Source organism: Phyllobates terribilis, unplaced genomic scaffold (genome assembly GCF_046119375.1).
Source record: "Phyllobates terribilis strain yellow unplaced genomic scaffold, ASM4611937v1 Scaffold_11__3_contigs__length_659146591, whole genome shotgun sequence".
NCBI lineage: Eukaryota > Metazoa > Chordata > Amphibia > Anura > Dendrobatidae > Phyllobates > Phyllobates terribilis.
The window spans coordinates 555,944,803-555,964,674 of NW_027362771.1; the positions used below are offsets into that span (position 1 = coordinate 555,944,803).

Consider the following 19,872-nt stretch of genomic DNA (forward strand, 5'->3'; position numbering starts at 1 on the left):
GTTTCTATGTGTTTTTGTTTGCCTGCCATTGGTTTTAACGGTGTTCGAAGGTGTTCGATGAACAGTTCGATGAACAGTTCGGCGAACACACGGGTGTTCGACGAACCGAACCGAACTCGAACACTACGGGGGTGGCTCAACACTACTCCTGATAGGCCAGTCCATGAAGGCCAAGAACCAGAAGCCACCCTTCAGATGGGAGAAGCTGGAAGAAGAGTCCTTCCGCCAGCTGAAGATGGCCCTCACGGGGGATGAAATCCTGGCGTACCCGGATTACAGCCAGCCCTTTATCCTCTACACCGACGCCAGTAACATCGGGCTAGGAGCCGTACTGTCCCAGATCCAGCAGGGGAAAGAACGGGTAATTGCTTACGCCAGCCGAAAACTGCGACCCACCGAAAGAAACCCTGAGAATTACAGCTCATTTAAGCTAGAGTTCCTGGCAGTGGTGTGGGCAGTCACCGAACGCTTTAAGCACTACCTCGCTTCTTCCCGGTTCACCGTGTACACGGATAACAACCCGTTGACACACCTGGACACTGCAAGACTCGGTGCCCTAGAGCAGAGATAGATGGCCCGTCTGTCCAACTATGAGTTTACAATCAAATACCGGGCAGGACGCTCCAATACCAACGCGGACGCCCTGTCCAGGATGCCGAACCTACCGGACGTAGGGGAAGATTCAGAGGAACTGGAAGAAGTTGAACTCCCCGCGTTCCACCGTCATGGGACTATCCAGTATTCCCACCGTGTAAGGAGTAAGCAATCCGCTACGTTCAACCCGTTACCTCATTACAACTGGGCGGAGACGCAAGACAGTGACCCTGCCGTCCGACTGGTAAAGGAGATGCTGACTCGGCCAGATGCACGCCTTGACCCAGACGCTCCGGAGGAAGCCAAGCAACTGTGGGCTGAGAAGAGTCGACTGTTCCTTTACAAGGGGAAGTTGTGCCGCAGAATGGTTAACTCCCGGACGCATGAACTAATCTGGCAAGTAGTGGTGCCCAGAAGAGACGTAGCTATGGTGATGGAGGCATACCACGACGGAGCTGGGCACTTCGGATGGAAGAAGCTGGAGTTCCTGCTGCACGGGCAGTTCCATTGGGTAGGCATGAGAGGAACCATCGAGAGGTGGTGCAGAGACTGTGGCCCATGCAACTTAAGAAGGAGGGACCGTGCCAGCCAGAAGACTCCCCTGCGGTCCATCATCACCAGACAGCCGTTGGAACTGGTAGCCTTGGATCATGTAAAGCTGACCCCAAGCAGAAGTGGCTACGTCTACGCATTAACCATCGTGGATCACTACTCCCGGTTCTTGGTTGTCGTCCCCGTCAAGGACTTAACGGCTCACACAGCAGCTAGAGCCTTCCAGCAGCACTTCTGCCGTCCGCACGGATACCCGGAGCAGGTGCTGACGGACCAGGGGCCTGCCTTTGAAGCGGAAGTCTTCCAGGAGTTCTGCACCCTGTATGGCTGCCGGAAGATTAGAACAACACCCTATCACCCGCAAACTAATGGACTTTGTGAGAAAATGAACCAGGTGGTGATAGATCTTCTGAAAACATTGCCCCTGGAAGAACGTAGTCTGTGGCCTGAAAAGCTGCCCGACCTGGTGGACCTATACAACCACATCCCTGTAGGTTCCACCAACTGTACCCCGGCTTACCTAATGAGGGCAAGACCTGGTAAGCTTCCTGTTGATCTGGAGATGGGAGTCCTGACACCCGAGGACACTTCACCAGAAGCAGACTGGGACACAGAGAGGCAGCAGCAGTACCGGAAAGTACAGGAGAGCGTGGAGCGTAGTCTCTGTCAAGCTAGGGAAAGACAAGAGAAAACTTACAACCAGTATGCTCCCGCTGTTCCCCTGGTGCCCGGAGAGCAGGTCTTGAAGAGGAAAAGACGGCTCCACAAGTTGAACGACCAATGGGAGAAGGACCCGTACACCGTACTGCCCTCAAGCCATGACAACCCGAAGATCTGTACAATCAGTAAAGACGGAGGGGAAACCACAGCCATTGTATCCCGGGATCACCTAAAGAAGTGTCCCGAACAGCTACGGAACCCTGAAGAGGAACAAGTGGACCCTCGACCCGTAGAGGAAAGGGAAGATATGGTTAGTACTGTGCTCGGAGACTTCCCTCGGTCTTGGACTCAAGTCAATGGTGCTGTTGTGGTACCCGTCCTCACGTTCCTCCAACCTGCATCCCAAGTGCCTACGGAGACACAGGTGGAGCTGGAAGAACAGCCGGTCCAGGGGGCAGAAGACCCCACACAAGCAGACCAGGAGAATCAACCCTCTGCTTATAGTGAGCCTGCCATACCCCTAGTGAGCCAAAGAGTCCGTAGACGGCTGCCCAGTTTACCCTTGACAGCCCCTATACCCTGTAGCTCAGGACCAGTCAGCCAGCTCCGTAGGTCCACTAGGGTCACTAGAGGCCAGTTGCCCATACGGTGGAGGATCTAAAATGTTCAAGCTATTTTATTAATGTTTACCTGTCTATTGTTGCTTGTGTATAATTTTGTGTTTCTAGTTATTTATAGGAGTCTTTGGTGGATTTACCGGGAATCCTTTGTGTATATAGTTGGAGCGTAACCCAGGACGGACTGAAAGACTGTTAAGGACTCGAGGCAGGACAGACCCCTACCTGGTTACGTCTCCCTGTTTTTGGTGAAATGGACACCCTTGTTTTCTTGAAAAACTGCACCCGGTTGCGGACACGCCGTGACCATCCTAATGTTTTTCTTTATTGTACTGTTTCTGTTTTTACTTGTTATGTTTTACAAAAATATGTTTAGTCCCGGAGTACTAAAATTCACTAGGGGGGAATGTGGCACCCCAGGGGTCTGGTTTCCACAGTAATAGCAATATTACATCTGAGAGCAGGTGGGAGGTCTCTTGGTCAGGAATCCTATGCATGCCACACCTCCTGCCCAGTCCTGGGAGGGGAAGAACTTCCCCTATATAAAGCTGGGGCTGAGGCAGGGTTAGTGAGAAGAGAAGAGTTGAGAAGAAGAGAAGCAGCATAGGAAAGAACGTTCAGGAGCTCTGTGGGAGCAGGCTAAAAGGAATCAGGGGCTGGCAGCTGAAGAGCTCGCCCTGATTGAAGAGTTACTACCGGACCCGGAGTCTGAGGCTGTGGGGATTAACCCAGACCCAGCAGCAGAAACCGCCCGGCAGGGGATTTCAGGTCCTCTGGCCAAGAAACCCGAAGGCACGGTCACACGCGTGGGACCAGCACCGCCGTCGTGGAGTGGAAGCCACTAGAAGGCCCCGAGTCACCGGCCATACGGGTGAGCACCACACGGTACACTCAGGGACGTGGGCTACTTTTACCTGCCTCTAGCAAGGTAGCCAGAAGAGTACAAGTAGTTGGGGAGGCCTACAACTCCGCCTGGCCAGGGGAGATCCCATCTGCTCAAAGACTGACCAGGCCCCGATCACTAGCCAGTACTCCGGGAGGGTCTATCTTTATCACCAGTAAAGACCCTGAACTACACCGCATCGTCTCTGAGTGGTTCCTGCTACCCCCATCATCCACGTCGGCTGCCCTGAGGCCATACCCCTCCCGTTGGGGGTTATACCATCTACGCTGCACTATCCTACCACCGGCCTCAGCGGTCTGCCCTGCAGCGGCAGCTCCATAGCTGCATTCAACGGGTGGCGTAGTCGTCCTACATCTACTGCTAATATATACCGCCACTTAGTCTGACTCCCTGGGCACGGACCGGGTCACCGGCACGAGACTACTACCCCCAACAGGCCCGGCTCCGGGTAGTCCCCGCGTGCGCAACGCTACACCAAGTAGGCCCAGGGGTGCGTCACATGCACCGGCAGCGAGTCATTTCACGTACCCATTGGCATCGGCAATCAGACGATCCAGCTTAAAGTCCCCTAAAGGAACCATTAAACAGAGTAAAAAGTGCAAAAAAAAGTTTTTTAAAATATAAAAAAAATAAAAAAACATAAGCATAAATCACTTCCCTTTTGCCCTATTAATAATAAAGCAATTAAAAAAAATTACACAGATATTTGGTATCACAGCATTCGTACAAGTACAATCTATCAAAATATAAAATAAATTAAACAGATCGGTAAACAGCATAAGAAAAAAAAAACTATACATGTTTGTTATCTGCGTACTCATGCTGACCTGGAGAATCATACTGGTAAATTAAATATCCAAAAAACAATTGTGGAATTGCACTTTTTTGCAATTTAAATGCACCTGAAATTTTTTTCTGCCTTTCCGGTACATCACATGATAAAATAAATGATTTCATTCTAAAGTACAACTCATCCCGCATAAAATAAGCCCTCATATGGCTATGTGGATGGAAAAATAAAAAAGTTATGGCTGTTGGAAGAAGGGGAGGAAAAAAAATGAAAAAATCGCACGGGGGAAGGGGTTAATGTGACAATTTGTTTTGAAGAAAATACAACTAGGCTCTGACAAATAGACGAAAAAAAAAACAGGATGGGCATCGAAAACCAGATGCCCTTGTTTGGTTTGTTCAGGATTATGATTATTGGGTCTCATTCATCACTGTAATATAGGAAAAATATCTTTGTTGCCCATAGCAACCAATCCAAGCTTAAAGAGGACTTATCACCTCCACACATATTATGGTATATTTCAGTAAGGAGACTGTAGATATAAATAAACATGTAATAAATTACCTTTGGAAGAATTACTTGAGTTATGAAATAAGAGAATCACAGTTATGGGAGCTGCCATCTTGGGATTGGAAGTGTAGCGCCCCGAGGGTTCGGCCGCTACAGGGGTATTGCACCTCAGACCAGAGGTGTGATATTCCACTCCCAGGTAAGGATGGAGTATGGACCAGGGCTCAGTTAGCTGCATACAGCACACACACCCCATTTCCGAGGGACAGCTTAACGGTGCTCCCACTAGACAGAAGTGCAGGCACGACCGACAATGTCCCTGCCTGGAGTGGGGAGGGGGGTGGAAAACCCAGTGCTGTAGGGGCAGATAGGGGTTGGTTCCTGAGCATAGGAAGGAGCCCATTGGTTGCTGGTCACCTGGGCTCATGGTCAGAGGGAGGTATAAAAGGTGGGCACCATCTTAGTTCTGGGTCAGTTCAGCCAGAGGAGAAGACAGGGAGTAGAGGCTCTGTAGGAGCTCTACTCCAGGAGGGCCTAGTGAGAGGCTGAGGAGGAGGTGAAGGGGAGCTGAGATTCTGGCTCATCTCAGCTCCAAGAGAACGGAACAGAAAGGAACAGAAAGGAACAGAGAAAGAGAAGGAGAGACAGAGAAACAGAAGGGCTCAGGAACAAGAAGGTGGAAGGGACCCTAAGAACCCACGAGAATCCAGGGTGCAGGGTCACGCAGATTAAGGGTACCGGATCCCAAGTTGGTGGAGGAGAAACTACCCTCAGCCAAAGACCGGTCGTCGTGATCATCTATTGGTGCGACACCTCATCAAACCTGCTAGGAAGGCACCATATAGGACAGCGGAGGACGGGGCCCATGTTTAACCGCACAAGTCCGCGGCAGCTGGACAAAAGTGGGTCACTGGTGAGGCAGGCCAGAGAAAGGATTAAAGGGGGTCCTGTGCCATGCTCCTGAACTGCTTGGGAGTTGACCGAGCCCCACACCTGGTGGACGCAGCACGGCTCGGGCGGTCACTACTGACAGAAGTGACCCGGAACAAATGAACTGTGAGTAAAGACCCTGGACTGTAACTTGTTGTCTGTGTGCTCCTTCGCGCCTCCAGCACTACCGGTACTGGGACTCTCACCACCATCACTCCCTACCATCCACTACACTGCCCTGGGGCCGCACTCTTCCCGTGGGGAGTCACACCATCCCAGCTGCATTTATCATCAGCCCCAGCGGACTGCCTTGCAGCGGCGGTTCCTAATAACCGCAATCCACGGGTTGCGTAGTCGGACATTATCTGAAGCATGTAGCAGACTACCATTGGCCTGACCACCCTGAGCCGCGGGACCGGGCCGCCACTACTACTACCCCCATCGTTCCCCTATCGCCCGGATCCGCGTGCCCCATGGCCCAGAGGGCGAGTCAGCTTTGGCGTAGTCGGCAGGATTTCGTGCCCGCTAACCACGGGTACTGCGCGCCTGAAAAGAGACTGTTTCACGGTATTAAAGATGGCGCCCGCCCCAGAAGAACGAGCGCCATAATGTGCGCGCCAAAAGACCACAGGAGGCCGCCTCCCATCGTGGGCCGGGTCCCAGAATGGCGCCAAAGAGGAAGCCCGCCCCCAACAACCATGAGCACTGCTGTGGAAATGTCCGTCAACGTGTGGGGGCTGCCCCTGAGAGTGATTGTCAGCAGATGCCCCCAAGACCACCCCCCATGGGGGCGGAAAGAGAAGAAAACTGCGGGGCAGGGGGTGGTCTGGATCAGTCCAGACAGACCGCACCCGGGGATGGACGCCCTGAGCAGCACCAGCCTCCTGGCCCGAAGCCTGCTGAAGACCGAACCGCTCTGCAGCCTAGCAGAAGTCCTAGCGCAGCTCCCCAGAGACCCGGAGCGTGCGCAAGCTGCACTGGAGGACCTGGAGCGGAGGATGGTCCGGGCGCAGCGGAGTGCACTCACCGAGTGGAGAGAGGAACTGGCCCGGCAGGCCGAGACCCACCAGCGACAGGCTTCAGCCGCACCCCGCGGTTTGCCTGCCTCGGAGGATGGCGCAAGAGGAGAGAGGACCGGAGGCGACGCCGCGGAGGGAGCCACGAGGACTGAGGCAAGTGAAGGGGACGTCACCACCCCAAGCCCAGCACCCGCAGGCCTGCCCCAGCCTCCCGTCGCAGCACCAGAAGCCCCACTCACCGCACCTGTTGCCGCGCCGCTACTGCTCCCGGCTAGGCCTCAAGCGGCGAGCGCCGCGGCCACGCCCCGCCCGGCGCCACGCCCCTTGACCCCGGGCGCCGTAAAGCAGGAAGCATCATCGGCCCGGTCGCAAGGCCTGGATGACCCGGGCGCCATCGCCAAGCCTGCGCCCCTGTCCCGGATGGGACTGCCACCTAGCGCAGTCACAAGACCCCCGGCCTGTTCGCAAGGCCGAGTGCCCCCGGGCGCTGCTCCCAGATCAGGTCCCCCCACTATACCATCGCTGGGCGTGGACCTGTTTGCCCATCATACCGGTCCGGATGGACTGCCGCTGGAGTGGCCGGCTGAAGTGACCGGCAATCAGCCATGGAAGGCCCAGCCCCCGCGCGAGCCTCTGATACCGGCTCCTGAACCCGTCGAGGTCACCCTACCCCCACTGGAGGACGTCCAATTTGCGTGGGACTCCACCGGCGAGAACTTGATGGGGTTCTCTCAAGAGACCCGGGCAGACGCGGTCCGTCGTCTGGAGGCCTGTCACCAGCAACTGGCGACCTTTGAGCGGGAGCGACGAGAGAGGCACGTCAGGGAGGAACGGCTCCAAGCCCAGAGTGCTGAACAAAAGCGCAAGGCCCCCAAGACCCCCAAGCAGCCCGTGGTCCCCAAATCACCGGGACAATAGTCAAGTTCCACATGGAGAACGGCTGGGGCTTCATCAGGGGCCCAGAAACCGCAGGCGACGTCTTTGTGACCCGCAGGGACGTGGAGAGTCATCTAATGGAGGGACATCGTGGCCGTGACCTGTACCCTGGTGATGTGGTCGCCTTTACCCGCCACATAGGTGCAAAAGGACCATACGCCCTACATGTCCATCGGCTGACCGAGGAGGAGCTACAATACCGCGGCTATGAGGAGAGCCAAGAGGACCCGGACGGGTCTGAAGAACCATATGAGGAGGAAGAAGGAGCATATGGAGGACACCGCTACTAGTAAGTAGCAAAGTACCTGTGTACATAGTTACCCGTCAGGGTATCAGAACTGCTTTTGGGACTGTTCCCGTCTTGAAAGTGTGGACCCCGTTGGGACAAATATTGAACTGTTACCTGTGTGCCCCTCATCCCCTACCAGGCTGAGGACTGTGAGCAGCCATTCCCCTTCCCAAAACTGGCCGAGGACTGGGAACGGCCAATCCCTTGTATATAGTTGCGCTTCCTAAAGCGCCCCCTACTGGTTTTATACAAAAACCGCAACGTCTACCTCAAGACAAGTTTACTGGACTGTTGCACCTTTACCTGGTCGAGATCCAAGAATCCAAGAATGTGCTTTACTTAAAAATGTTTTACATGAGAAAGTTTTATATGCTGCTAGTTAATAATGCAAATGTTTTACAAGATGTTTTATATGACAAAAGAGTTCCAGAGGCATTAGCAAAGTGTTTTATAATAGTGACAAGAAAAGAAAAGAGTTTCCCATAAAGGGAATTGAACCGTATTGCCTGTTTTCTGATGTGAAAAGTTATTGAAAAAGTTTTGCATGTCCTGTAATTATCTGTTTTTGCTCTTTTCCAGCCCGAGGACGTGCTGTGCTTTACCAGGGTGGAATGTAGCGCCCCGAGGGTTCGGCCGCTACAGGGGTATTGCACCTCAGACCAGAGGTGTGATATTCCACTCCCAGGTAAGGATGGAGTATGGACCAGGGCTCAGTTACCTGCATACAGCACACACACCCCATTTCCGAGGGACAGCTCAACGGTGCTCCCACTAGACAGAAGTGCAGGCACGACCGACAATGTCCCTGCCTGGAGTGGGGACGGGGGTGGAACACCCAGTGCTGTAGGGGCAGATAGGGGTTGGTTCCTGAGCATAGGAAGGAGCCCATTGGTTGCTGGTCACCTGGGCTCATGGTCAGAGGGAGGTATAAAAGGTGGGCACCATCTTAGTTCTGGGTCAGTTCAGCCAGAGGAGAAGACAGGGAGTAGAGGCTCTGTAGGAGCTCTACTCCAGGAGGGCCTAGTGAGAGGCCGAGGAGGAGGTGAAGGGGAGCTGAGATTCTGGCTCATCTCAGCTCCACTGGTGAGGCAGGCCAGAGAAAGGATTAAAGGGGGTCCTGTGCCATGCTCCTGAACTGCTTGGGAGTTGACCGAGCCCCACACCTGGTGGACGCAGCACGGCTCGGGCGGTCACTGCTGACAGAAGTGACCCGGAACAAATGAACTGTGAGTAAAGACCCTGGACTGTAACTTGTTGTCTGTGTGCTCCTTCGCGCCTCCAGCACTACCGGTACTGGGACTCTCACCACCATCACTCCCCACCATCCACTACACTGCCCTGGGGCCGCAATCTTCCCGTGGGGAGTCACACCATCCCAGCTGCATTCATCATCAGCCCCAGCGGACTGCCTTGCAGCGGCGGTTCCTAATAACCGCAATCCACGGGTGGCGTAGTCGGACATTATCTGAAGCACGTAGCAGACTACCATTGGCCTGACCACCCTGAGCCGCGGGACCGGGCCGCCACTACTACTACCCCCATCGTTCCCCTATCGCCAGGATCCACGTGCCCCACGGCCCAGGGGGCGAGTCAGCAGCTCAGCGTGCTGTGTTCTGAGACAAGCCCCCAGAGGCTGGTTGCTAGGCAGCGCCTCTGGTCAGCAGTGTAGTGACCCTAAGAGCTCATTTATCAGACGGTACAGTTGTAGAAAGAGGGAACATGTATAAAAAGGTCCTTCTGCCTGAATATACTGTGTGTAGAGCCAGAGAGAAGACTACTGTCATGCGCTGTCTAGCGTTGTGTATCTGCGGTCTATTCTAGATGCTGATGTAACTTAAACTGTGAAATTCCCTCTTGTACTGCATGGGTTAATGCCAATTCTACTGCCGTGTCCTGGTGGATGTGAGTTTCTGTGTGAGTCTTCTCTCCCTAGCCTTTCAGTAGCCTCTCCTTCCACCAGGTGGTGCTGCTGATTGAGTTTCACTCTATACTTGGAAGCCGTGCTGTGCTGACCTATTCATTTGTGCCGCTGAAGTCCTTTCCTTTGAGATTGCTGTACATTTGTTCTGCGGAGGGAGGTGAGAGGGATTAGCGCAGGGCTTGTGGAGGAGTTATGGCTTAGGGTGGAGACCCCAACGTTCTCACCCTAGATACCTTCGGGGTCAGGGCTATTCAGGGTTCCCAGTCTAGGTACAGACTAGTTTTCCCTGCTCACCCTGCCCGTATCTGCCATTTCCTCACCAGCATTCCCACTACACCATGACATTATTAGTAGAGATGAGCGTTGTTCTACTCGAACTGTTCGCCAATCTCAAATTCGAGCTGTTTTGGGCGGTGTTCGAGCCGTTCGGCGAACACGAACAATTTGAGAAAAATTCGGCTGTTCGAGGTTATGTTCGATAACTGTTCGTGCACCAAAATCATAACTGGATTTTTTCTCAGTAATGATGAAAATTAATGTTAATACGCAGTTTGAGTGTACAGCGGGGTGGGGGGAGGGGCAGGGGATGGATCTCTGCAGGAACAATGAAGATCTCCATTTTTTTTTCTCTTTCCCGCATTTGCAGTGGGTAGGTGCAATCTGTCAGCCTATCAGCAGCGCACACACGGAGCGAAGTGCTTTTTTTCACACAAGCAAGTGCATGTGTCATTGGCAGTGTATGTCACATGTCCTTGCCCTATAAGACCCAGCCATTTTCCCCATCGCCACCATTTTCTCACTGCTGCAGCTGCGTGTTAGACGGCACCGCTGTTGCTGTGTGCGCTATACCTTGTTAATTTCAAGCCAATTTTCGCACAAATCTACAGATAGCTTGGGAGTAGGGAATAGTTGTGATTGCAGTCATTTTAAGGACTAGGTTACAGCATTTCCTACGACTTTTATCAGGCAGGTCTGTGCTCTTAAATAGATAGATTGTGGGAGTAAAGACTAATTGTAATTGGAGTCCTTTTCAGGACTAGGTTACATCAGTTCCTATCAGTTTTTGCCAGGCAGGTCTGTGCCAGTGCAGTGCAAGTTTTTTTCACAGCATTTGGCTGAATCTAGCAAAGCTAATCCTTTTTGGCCTATTGCAGAGTGTGTTAGTCAGCGGAGTAGCCTATCTGTGTTGCAAGATATACCACCTGTGTACAGAATACCAATTTTTTTACTGCACCTAGTGAAGTAAAATCTTTTGGGCATAGCATCATTCTATTAGTCCATCTATACTGACCTCCATCAGGTTGCAAACTGAATCTATTTTTTTCTGCATCTAGCTCTGAAAAAATATTGGGCTTCTAGCTGTGTGTGGGACTTGTTCTATTAATCCATCTATACAGACCTCCATCAGGTTGCAAACTGAATCTATTTTTTTCTGCATCTACCTCTGAAAAAATATTGGGCTTCTAGCTGTGTGTGGGACTTGTTCTATTAAACCATCTATACAGACCTCCATCAGGTTGCAAACTGAATATATTTTTTTCTGCATCTACCTCTGAAAAAATATTGGGCTTCTAGCTGTGTGTGGGACTTGTTCTATTAATCCATCTATACAGACCTCCATCAGGTTGCAAACTGAATATATTTTTTTCTGCATCTACCTCTGAAAAAATATTGGGCTTCTAGCTGTGTGTGGGACTTGTTCTATTAATCCATCTATACAGACCTCCATCAGGTTGCAAACTGAATATATTTTTTTCTGCATCTACCTCTGAAAAAATATTGGGCTTCTAGCTGTGTGTGGGACTTGTTCTATTAATCCATCTATACAGACCTCCATCAGGTTGCAAACTGAATATATTTTTTTCTGCATCTACCTCTGAAAAAATATTGGGCTTCTAGCTGTGTGTGGGACTTGTTGTATTAGTCCATCTATACTGACCTCCATCAGGTTGCAAACTGAATATATTTTTTTCTACATCTACCTCTGAAAAAATATTGGGCTTCTAGCTGTGTGTGGGACTTGTTCTATTAATCCATCTATACAGACCTCCATCAGGTTGCAAATTGAATATAATTTTTTTCTGCATCTAACCCAGCCAATAGTTTTGGCCTAATACCACAGTTTGGCCACTCAGCTCTGCTCGGTTCCCATCCATTGTTTTTTTGTGCAAACAACTCCAGAGTTGTGAATTAGTTAACCACCAAAATGAGTGGAAAAAGGCCTGCTGCAGGTGGAAAGGGGAATAGGCGTGTTGGGAAGGGGAAAAAAGGTTGTGTCCGTGGGGTAGGTGTTAAAGCAACAGTAACATCTGCAGAAGAAAGACCATCTTCCAGCCAAACTAAAATGTCTACTTCTTTTAGCGGACAATGTGATAAGATCCCTTTCTTACGGCCACGCCAATCGCTACAAATTCCAGATGAGGCACAAAAACAGCAGGTGCTTCAACGGATATCAAGTGCTCCTTTAAGTGGGCTCTCCTCCACATCAACTTCAACATCACAAATACTCCAGTCCTCAAAGGTGTCACCCCAATCGCACTTGCTTCCTCACAGCTCCCAAATCTCCAGCTGCCCGTCTGAGTATGAGGTAGAACAGATGGTTGAGTCTGCAGAGCTGTTTACTCATACTATAGCCTGGGAATCAGAGGTCGACTCCAGCGCTTCTGTGAATCCAGACGAGGAAATGATCTGCACTGATGCCCAGAATCTTTATGAGTCGGATCCAGGACCAGACGCAGAAGGTTCTGACCATAATGTAGACCCTCATTCCCAAACTGTAACTCCTGCTGGTGGAGACAATGAGGAAGACGATGATAAGACTCAAATACCTGATTGGAGCGACAACTTTAGTTTTTTGTCAGGGCAGGAACAGGTTGGCTCTGAGGACGACGGGTGTGATAACGCACAGGGTGATGATGATGAGGTTGGAGATCCCACTTACTGTCAACCCACAGTCAGCCAAGAGATGAGGTCAGCAGAGGAGGTGGAGGAAGATGCTAGTGACGACGAGGTCAGGTTGCGCCTTCCTGGACAGAGACGTAGTACTGGAAGCACGTCAACAACTGCATCCTCAAACACAACTCTGCCTCTCACCACAAGTCGTGGTGGCTCTTCAGGTCGCATGGGTGCTAAGCCTTGCATAGCCTGGGCATTTTTTCAGATCGATAAAGATGACCCAACTCGTGTTATCTGTAACATTTGTCAGCAAAAGCTAAGTAGAGGCCAAAAAATACATAGTTTGAGTACTTCATGCATGAACCGGCACATGGACATGAAGCATAAGTTGCAGTGGGAAGCTCAGTGTGCTACAATGCGGCCTAGCCGGCCGGGCCAACCACCGTCTGCCATATCTTGTGCATCCGCGGCCTCTTCATCCTCTGTGAATGGGGGGACAACAGTCACACCTGTTTTGGGGCGCAGACCTGCCACCTCTTTACCCGCAACAGCCAGCGTGATTGGCAGGTCATCATTTTCTTTGGAGGTGGTAACACCAGCTGGTGTTGAGCGCTGTCCGACATCGATAGCACCACCTTTGGATCAAGGCAACCTAACATGTCCGCCTGCATCTTCCTCACAGACCGGCAGTTTGCCGGGGACACCCTTATCAACCCCGTCTAAGCACAATAGCCAGCCCTCGGTCCCTCAGATGTGGACAAGTAAAAGACCATTTCCTCCTAGCCATGAGAAAGCTAAGAGGTTGAATTTCACCATCTGCAAGCTCTTGGCTACAGAAATGCTGCCTTTCCGCCTGGTGGACACAGAGGATTTTCGAGACCTTATGTCCGTCGCAGTGCTCCAGTACCAGATGCCCAGTCGGCACTACTTCTCAAAGAAAGGTGTGCCTGCGCTCCACCAGCATGTCGCACACAACATCACCGCTTCTTTGAGAAACTCTGTGTGTGACAGGGTGCATTTCACCACAGACACTTGAACGAGTAGGCATGGACAGGGGCGTTACATGTCGCTGACTGGGCACTGGGTAACTATGGTGACAGCAGGACAAGGGGCTGCTGTCCAAGTCTTGCCGTCCCCACGAGTTGTGCGTCAATCCTCTTTATGTCAAAGTTCCTCCACTGCTTCTGCCTCCTCAACCTCCTCTCGGTCTTCCACCTGCACCCAAAGCCTGTCTGGTCATGCCACAAGCTTTCTAACTGCGCAGAAGGGATCCTGCACACCTCCTTACTATGCTGGCAGTAGGGCTCAACGTCATCAGGTGGTTTTTACATTGAAATGTCTGGGAAATGTGAGTCACACAGCTGAGGAGTTGTGGTCAGCTCTGGAGAACCAATTTCATGAATGGTTGTCTCCACTGGACCTGAAACCAGGGAAGGCCGTGTGCGACAATGCTGCAAACCTGGGTGCGGCCCTTCGCCGGGGCAATGTCACACACGTGCCTTGTATGGCTCACGTGTTGAACCTGGTTGTCCAGCAATTTTTAGCCCACTATCCCAGACTAGATGGCCTTCTGCAGAGGGCACGGTTGCTGTGTGCTCACTTCCGCCGTTCGCATCCCGCAGCTCAGCGACTTACATCTCTACAGAAGTCGTTGGGCCTGCCACTTTACCGGCTAAAATGCGATGTGCCTACCCGGTGGAATTCAACTCTGCACATGTTGCAGCAACTGTGGCAGCACCGACAAGCCCTGGAGCAATACGTTCTGACGTATAGCCTGTGCCAACGAGATTCAGAGGTGGGGCAAATCACGCTGGAGGAGTGGTCTCAGATCAGGGACCTATGCACCCTTCTGCACAGTTTTGAAATGGCGACGAAGATGTTTAGTGCTGACGATGCCATTATCAGCATGACTATTCCGGTTATTTACATGCTGGAGCACATGTTAAACAGAATTCGGAGTCAGGTGGTGGCACAAGAGGAGGTGGAGGAAGTAGAGGAGGAGGAGTTGTATGCGGAAGGGCTAACATCTGCAAGGTCCAGACGGTCGGCAGCACCAAGGCGGCAGGCATGTGAGGGTGGGGGAGATGGTTTTACCAGGGCGCATGGTAGCAGCCAAACTAGTGAGGAAGGTGCAGGAGCACAGGAAGAAGTGGAGGACGAACTGATGGAAGACTCATCAGATGAGGGAGACCTTGATCACATTTCTGTTGTGCGAGGTTGGGGGGAGAGGACAGAGGAAGGAAGCATGATTGTTACCTCGCCACCAACACAACAGGGACTTGGTGCTCCTGGATGCGCAACACACATGAGTGCCTTCTTGCTGCACTACCTGCAACATGACCCTCGAATTGTGAGAATTAGAAATAATCCTGACTACTGGGTTGCCACACTGTTAGATCCCCGGTACAAAAGTAAATTTGCAGAAATTATTCCTGCCATAGAAAGGGATGCACGCATGCAGGAGTATCAGCAGAGACTGTTGCAGAATCTTACATGTGCTTTTCCACAAAATACCAGTGGTGCACGTAGTGAATCTCACAGTTCCAACTTGCCAACCGTGGGACCGTCAAGTGTTCAGCACTCAAACCGTAACAGAACCACAGTATCTGCTGGTAACATCAATTTTGCGGAATCATTTCACCACTTTTTTAGCCCATCCTTTGCAAGGCCACAGGAGACAAGAAGTCTGACACATAGTCAACGCCTAGAGACGATGGTACAGGAGTATCTCCAAGTAAACATTGAAGCCACGACTGTGTCACTGGACCCTTGCTCTTTTTGGGCTTCCAATCTGGATAAATGGCCAGAGCTAGCCACTTACGCCTTGGAGATCTTGTCATGCCCCGCAGCCAGCGTTCTGTCTGAACGTGTGTTCAGCGCTGCTGGTGGTGTGCTGACAGATAAGCGCACGCGGCTCTCCACTGATAATGTAGTCAGACTCACGTTCATAAAGATGAACAAATCATGGATCCGAAATGACTTTTCTACCCCTGTGTCATCCTGGGGAGAGTAAAAGCTTGATGATTGGTTAAAATCACCCTACCAACAGTTTTAAGCTTTCAAATTACTAATCATGTTTATCTGTATCTTGGCTGGAAAATAATTTGGGCTTTGTAGCAGTGTGCAGCACTGATTCTATTAGGCCATCTATAATAAGCTCCACCAGATTTAAAGTTACTAATCATGTTTATCTGTATCTTGACTGGAAAATAATTTGGGCTTTGTAGCAGTGTGCAGCACTGATCCTATTAGGCCATCTATACTAAAGCTTCACCAGATTTAAAATTAATAATAATTTTTAGCTGCATCTAGCCCGGAAAATAATTTTGGGGCTCCGAGATGCGCAAGACACATAAGTGCCTTCTTGCTGCACTACCTGCAGCATGACCCTCATATTGTCAGAATTCGAAGTAATCATGACTACTGGGTTGCCACACTCTTAGATCCCCCAAACTTTTCGATCAACCTTTTCATTTTAAGAAAGACCAAAAAAATGGTCATTTTTGAAATTATAAGCATTAGCAGGTTGTTAGAAACTGAAATCAAACAGTTTTCAACTCAAAACTTTATTCTAGGTGATGTTACATTTTCACATAGGACCCCTTGTTCGAAAGGAGCTTCTGAACTCTCTCGTCCATTGAATTTGTCAGGTTTTGGATGGTTTCTGCTTCAATTGTTTTGCATGAGGACAGAATACCCTCCCAGAGCTGTTGCTTAGATGTGAACTGCCTCCCGCCATCATAGACACTCCTTTTAATGATGCTCCAAAGGTTCTGAATGGGGTACAGGTCAGGGGAGCATGGGGGTCACACCATAAGTTTGTCCCCTTTTATGCCCATATCAGCCAGAGATGCAGATGTTTTATGTGCAGCATGAGATGGTGCATTATCATGCAGAAAAATGATCTTGCTGTGAAATACACGGTTCTTCTTCTTGAACCATGGCAGGAAGTGCTGTTTGAGAAAATCCACATACATTATGGAGTTCATCTTTAGCGCCTTCAGGGATCCTAAAGGGGCCGACAATCTCTCTCCCCATGATTCCAGCCCAAAACATTACTCCACCTCCTCCTTGTTGGCGCTGTAGCCGTGTTTGCGTGGGGTGTCCATCAACAAGCCATCCTCCACTCCATCCATCTGGACCACCGAGCGCTGCACGGCACTCATCCGTGAACAAAACAGTTTTGAAATCAGTCTTCATGTAATGTTTGGCCCACTGGAGCCGTTTCTGCTTGTGTGAAGTGGATAGAGGAGGTCGACAGGATGGCGTATGCACAGCTGCAAACCTCTGAAGGACCCTGCATCTTGTTGTTCGGGGGACGTTGGAGGCACAAGCAGCTTCAAAACCTTGTCTGCTGCTATGACAAGGCTTTTTTGCCGCTGCTCTTTCAACCTGACGTAATTGCCTGTAGGAAAGAGTCCTCAATTTGCCCTTATCAGCACGCACACGTGTGTACTGTGAATCAGCTACATACTTCTTGATTGCCAAGACACTTCATCCTGATCATCGCACAGTGTTGATTGTAGTCATGCCTTGACCTAAACACTCCACAATTTGTTGCTTCTCAGCAGCCGACACATCCTTTTTCTTTCCCATTTTGGCAGAAAATGTAGGCTGCTTAATAATGTGAGACAGCCTTCTTAAGTAGTCTTGCCTTTCATTGGACACACCTGCCAAACTAATTAGCACAGGTGTCTGCAATTGCTTACAGTGATATAAAGAGCCCTGACACACATCACCATCAATGAGTTTAACTGACAAACAAACAAATTCTTCCCTTATCACTCCTAAACACTTTTTGCATAATAATTTGGAACGCAGTGTACATGTGCTTTTTCACAAAACACCAGTGGTTCACGTAGTGAATCTTACAGTTCTAACTTGCCAACCATGGTCTGTATGGAGTTGTTCAATAAAGGGCCCAAAATTAAGATAACAAAGATGGGAGAGGTCTCTATGAATAGGAATTCCTAAGTATTTGATACCCTGTGAGGGCCAGGCAAAGGGAAAGTTGGACTGGATGGAATCCTATATGGATTTGGGGAGGGAGACATCGAGGGCCTCAGACTTCGCTGCATTGATTTTAAAATTTGACCATGTAACAAAGTGATCTATTTCAGCCATAACAGCATGGATGGATATATGTGATTGAGTGATATATACTAGGACATCATCAGCAAATAGAGAGCACTTGTACTCGGTGCCTCCCACCTCAATCCACCTAATATTGGGGTTATGGCGAATTGATGAGAGCAGGTGCTCCGTCACTAGGATGTATAAGAGAGGGGACAGAGGACATCCCTGCCTTGTCCCATTGGTGATTGTGAAAGGTGATGAAAATGTTCTGATGCACCCCCTGGGCCTTGGGACACCCGGAGCCGGACCCTTTTTGGTGGATGCTGGTGGTTGTAGTCTTCGTGGCGGCGACCCGGTTCGTGGCTCAGTGTGGTCAAACCAGTGGCGGAACTATTTATGTGGTTTTGATGTTTAAATGTCCGACTACGCCACCCGTGGATTGCGGTCAGAGTGAACCGCCGCTGCAGGGCAGACCGCTGAGGCTGGTGTTGTGAGTGCAGCAGAGCGTAGCATAACTCCCCACGGGAGGAGTATAGCCTCAGGGCAGTGTATGCGGAGGATGGGGGTGATGGTGCAGGGCAGCAGCAGTAACGACACGGAGTCAGTGATGCAGTCCAGGGCCTTTACTCACAGTTCTTATTATCCAGACCACGTCTGCAGGTAACGGCTGCCCACGTCGTACTGTGCTCACCAGGTGAGGGGCTCAGACAACTCCCAGATAACTTTGGAGCGCTTCACAGGACCCCCTTTGTGTGTCCTTTGTCTGGCCTTTCTTACCAACCCTTCTGTCCGGCTGCCTCGGGCCTCCTCTTGGTAAACTTGGCGCCAGTTTCCCTGACCCTATGTGGTGCCTTCCTAGCGGGTGTAGCGAGGGGCTGCGCCACATAAAATGTCACAGCCTCCGGTTTCTAGCTGAGGGTCGTTTCCTGCCTCCACTAGTTTCGGGGACCGGTATCCCCCTTTGGCCTGACCCCTCCACGCAGGTGGATTCGGGCGTGCGGTGGCGACTCGCCCGTCCGCACCCCTGGGATCCCTTCATTCCTCGTTCCTGGAGTCTTCTCCGCTCCTCTTCTTTCCTTCTCCCTCTTCCAGGCCTGGGCCTCTGTTACTAGGCCCGCCTCCGGAGCAGAGCTCATGCAGAGCCCCTGCTCCCTGCCACTTCTGCTCAGACTTCTCTGCACTGAACTAAGATGGTGCCCACCTTTTATACTCCCTTCTCAATGCACCCAGGAACTGCTTCCTCCCTGCTCCTGCACTACAGGGTTCCCCTTCCTCAGTGTTCCCTCCCCCCACTCCAGCCAGGGACAGGGACTGTCGTGCCCATCTCAGAGGCATATTGGTCGCCCTGCCCCACGGCAATGTGGTGTAATGCATGCAGGTGTCGGGTCCTGATCCACACTCCATCCTTACCTGAGAGTGAGATATCACACCTCTGGGTGAGGTGCAATACCTCTGTAGCAACCGAGCCCTCAGGGTGCTACAGTTCCATTTATCTTCAGCCTAGGTGACGTATTGTGATACAGGGCCGTGATTTTGGCTATAAAAGGGTCCCCTAGACCCCTACCCCAAGCTTTTTAAGAGAATCATATATGGCGTGCCAGGAGACTCTATGGAATGCTTTCTCAGCATCCAACGAGAGTATCTAATTACAAATTTTTAACTGCATCTAGCCCAGGAAATACTTTGTGCCTAGTAGCAGTGTCTGCTAGTCAGCGGATTATCCCGGCTGTTAAGCAAGCTACACCACCTGTAGTTTAGACACTTAATTTTTTCAAAGGAAATGCTTCGGGACCATGGGATACTCAGTGAAGAGCATCAGGAGGCACCCCAAGGCATAGGGGCTGGGACTGGCAGTAGGATGCCTTGCGGTGGACAGCCGAGCTCGATCCTTATAAAAGCTTTTTAACTGCAGCAGCTTTAGTGGACGCTACTGGAGCTGGAATTTCGCGGCTGCTGGCATGAGACTTGCCCTCCAATAGATCCTTGTAAATGGATTTAAAGTGTATTCATTCAAATTAGAGAGACAATTTAAATTAAAAAGCTTAGAGCTGCCTCCACCACAGGGGGGCTCGCTCGACCCACCAGCGGACAGGCACCAGTATTGGGAGAGGGGGGCTGGCCATCAGGGTTCACCGCGGCTCTGGCACAAACCCGGCGACACGGAGGTGGCACGGGCAGG

General features: G+C 51.0%; 1 protein-coding gene across 1 annotated transcript in view; it reads left to right on the top strand.

Moving 5' to 3' along the window:
- LOC141167346 (olfactory receptor 1G1-like) overlaps positions 1-19,872 on the top strand; it is a 43,686-nt gene that overhangs the window by 22,876 nt on the left and 938 nt on the right. The gene's annotated exons all lie outside the window — the stretch shown is intronic.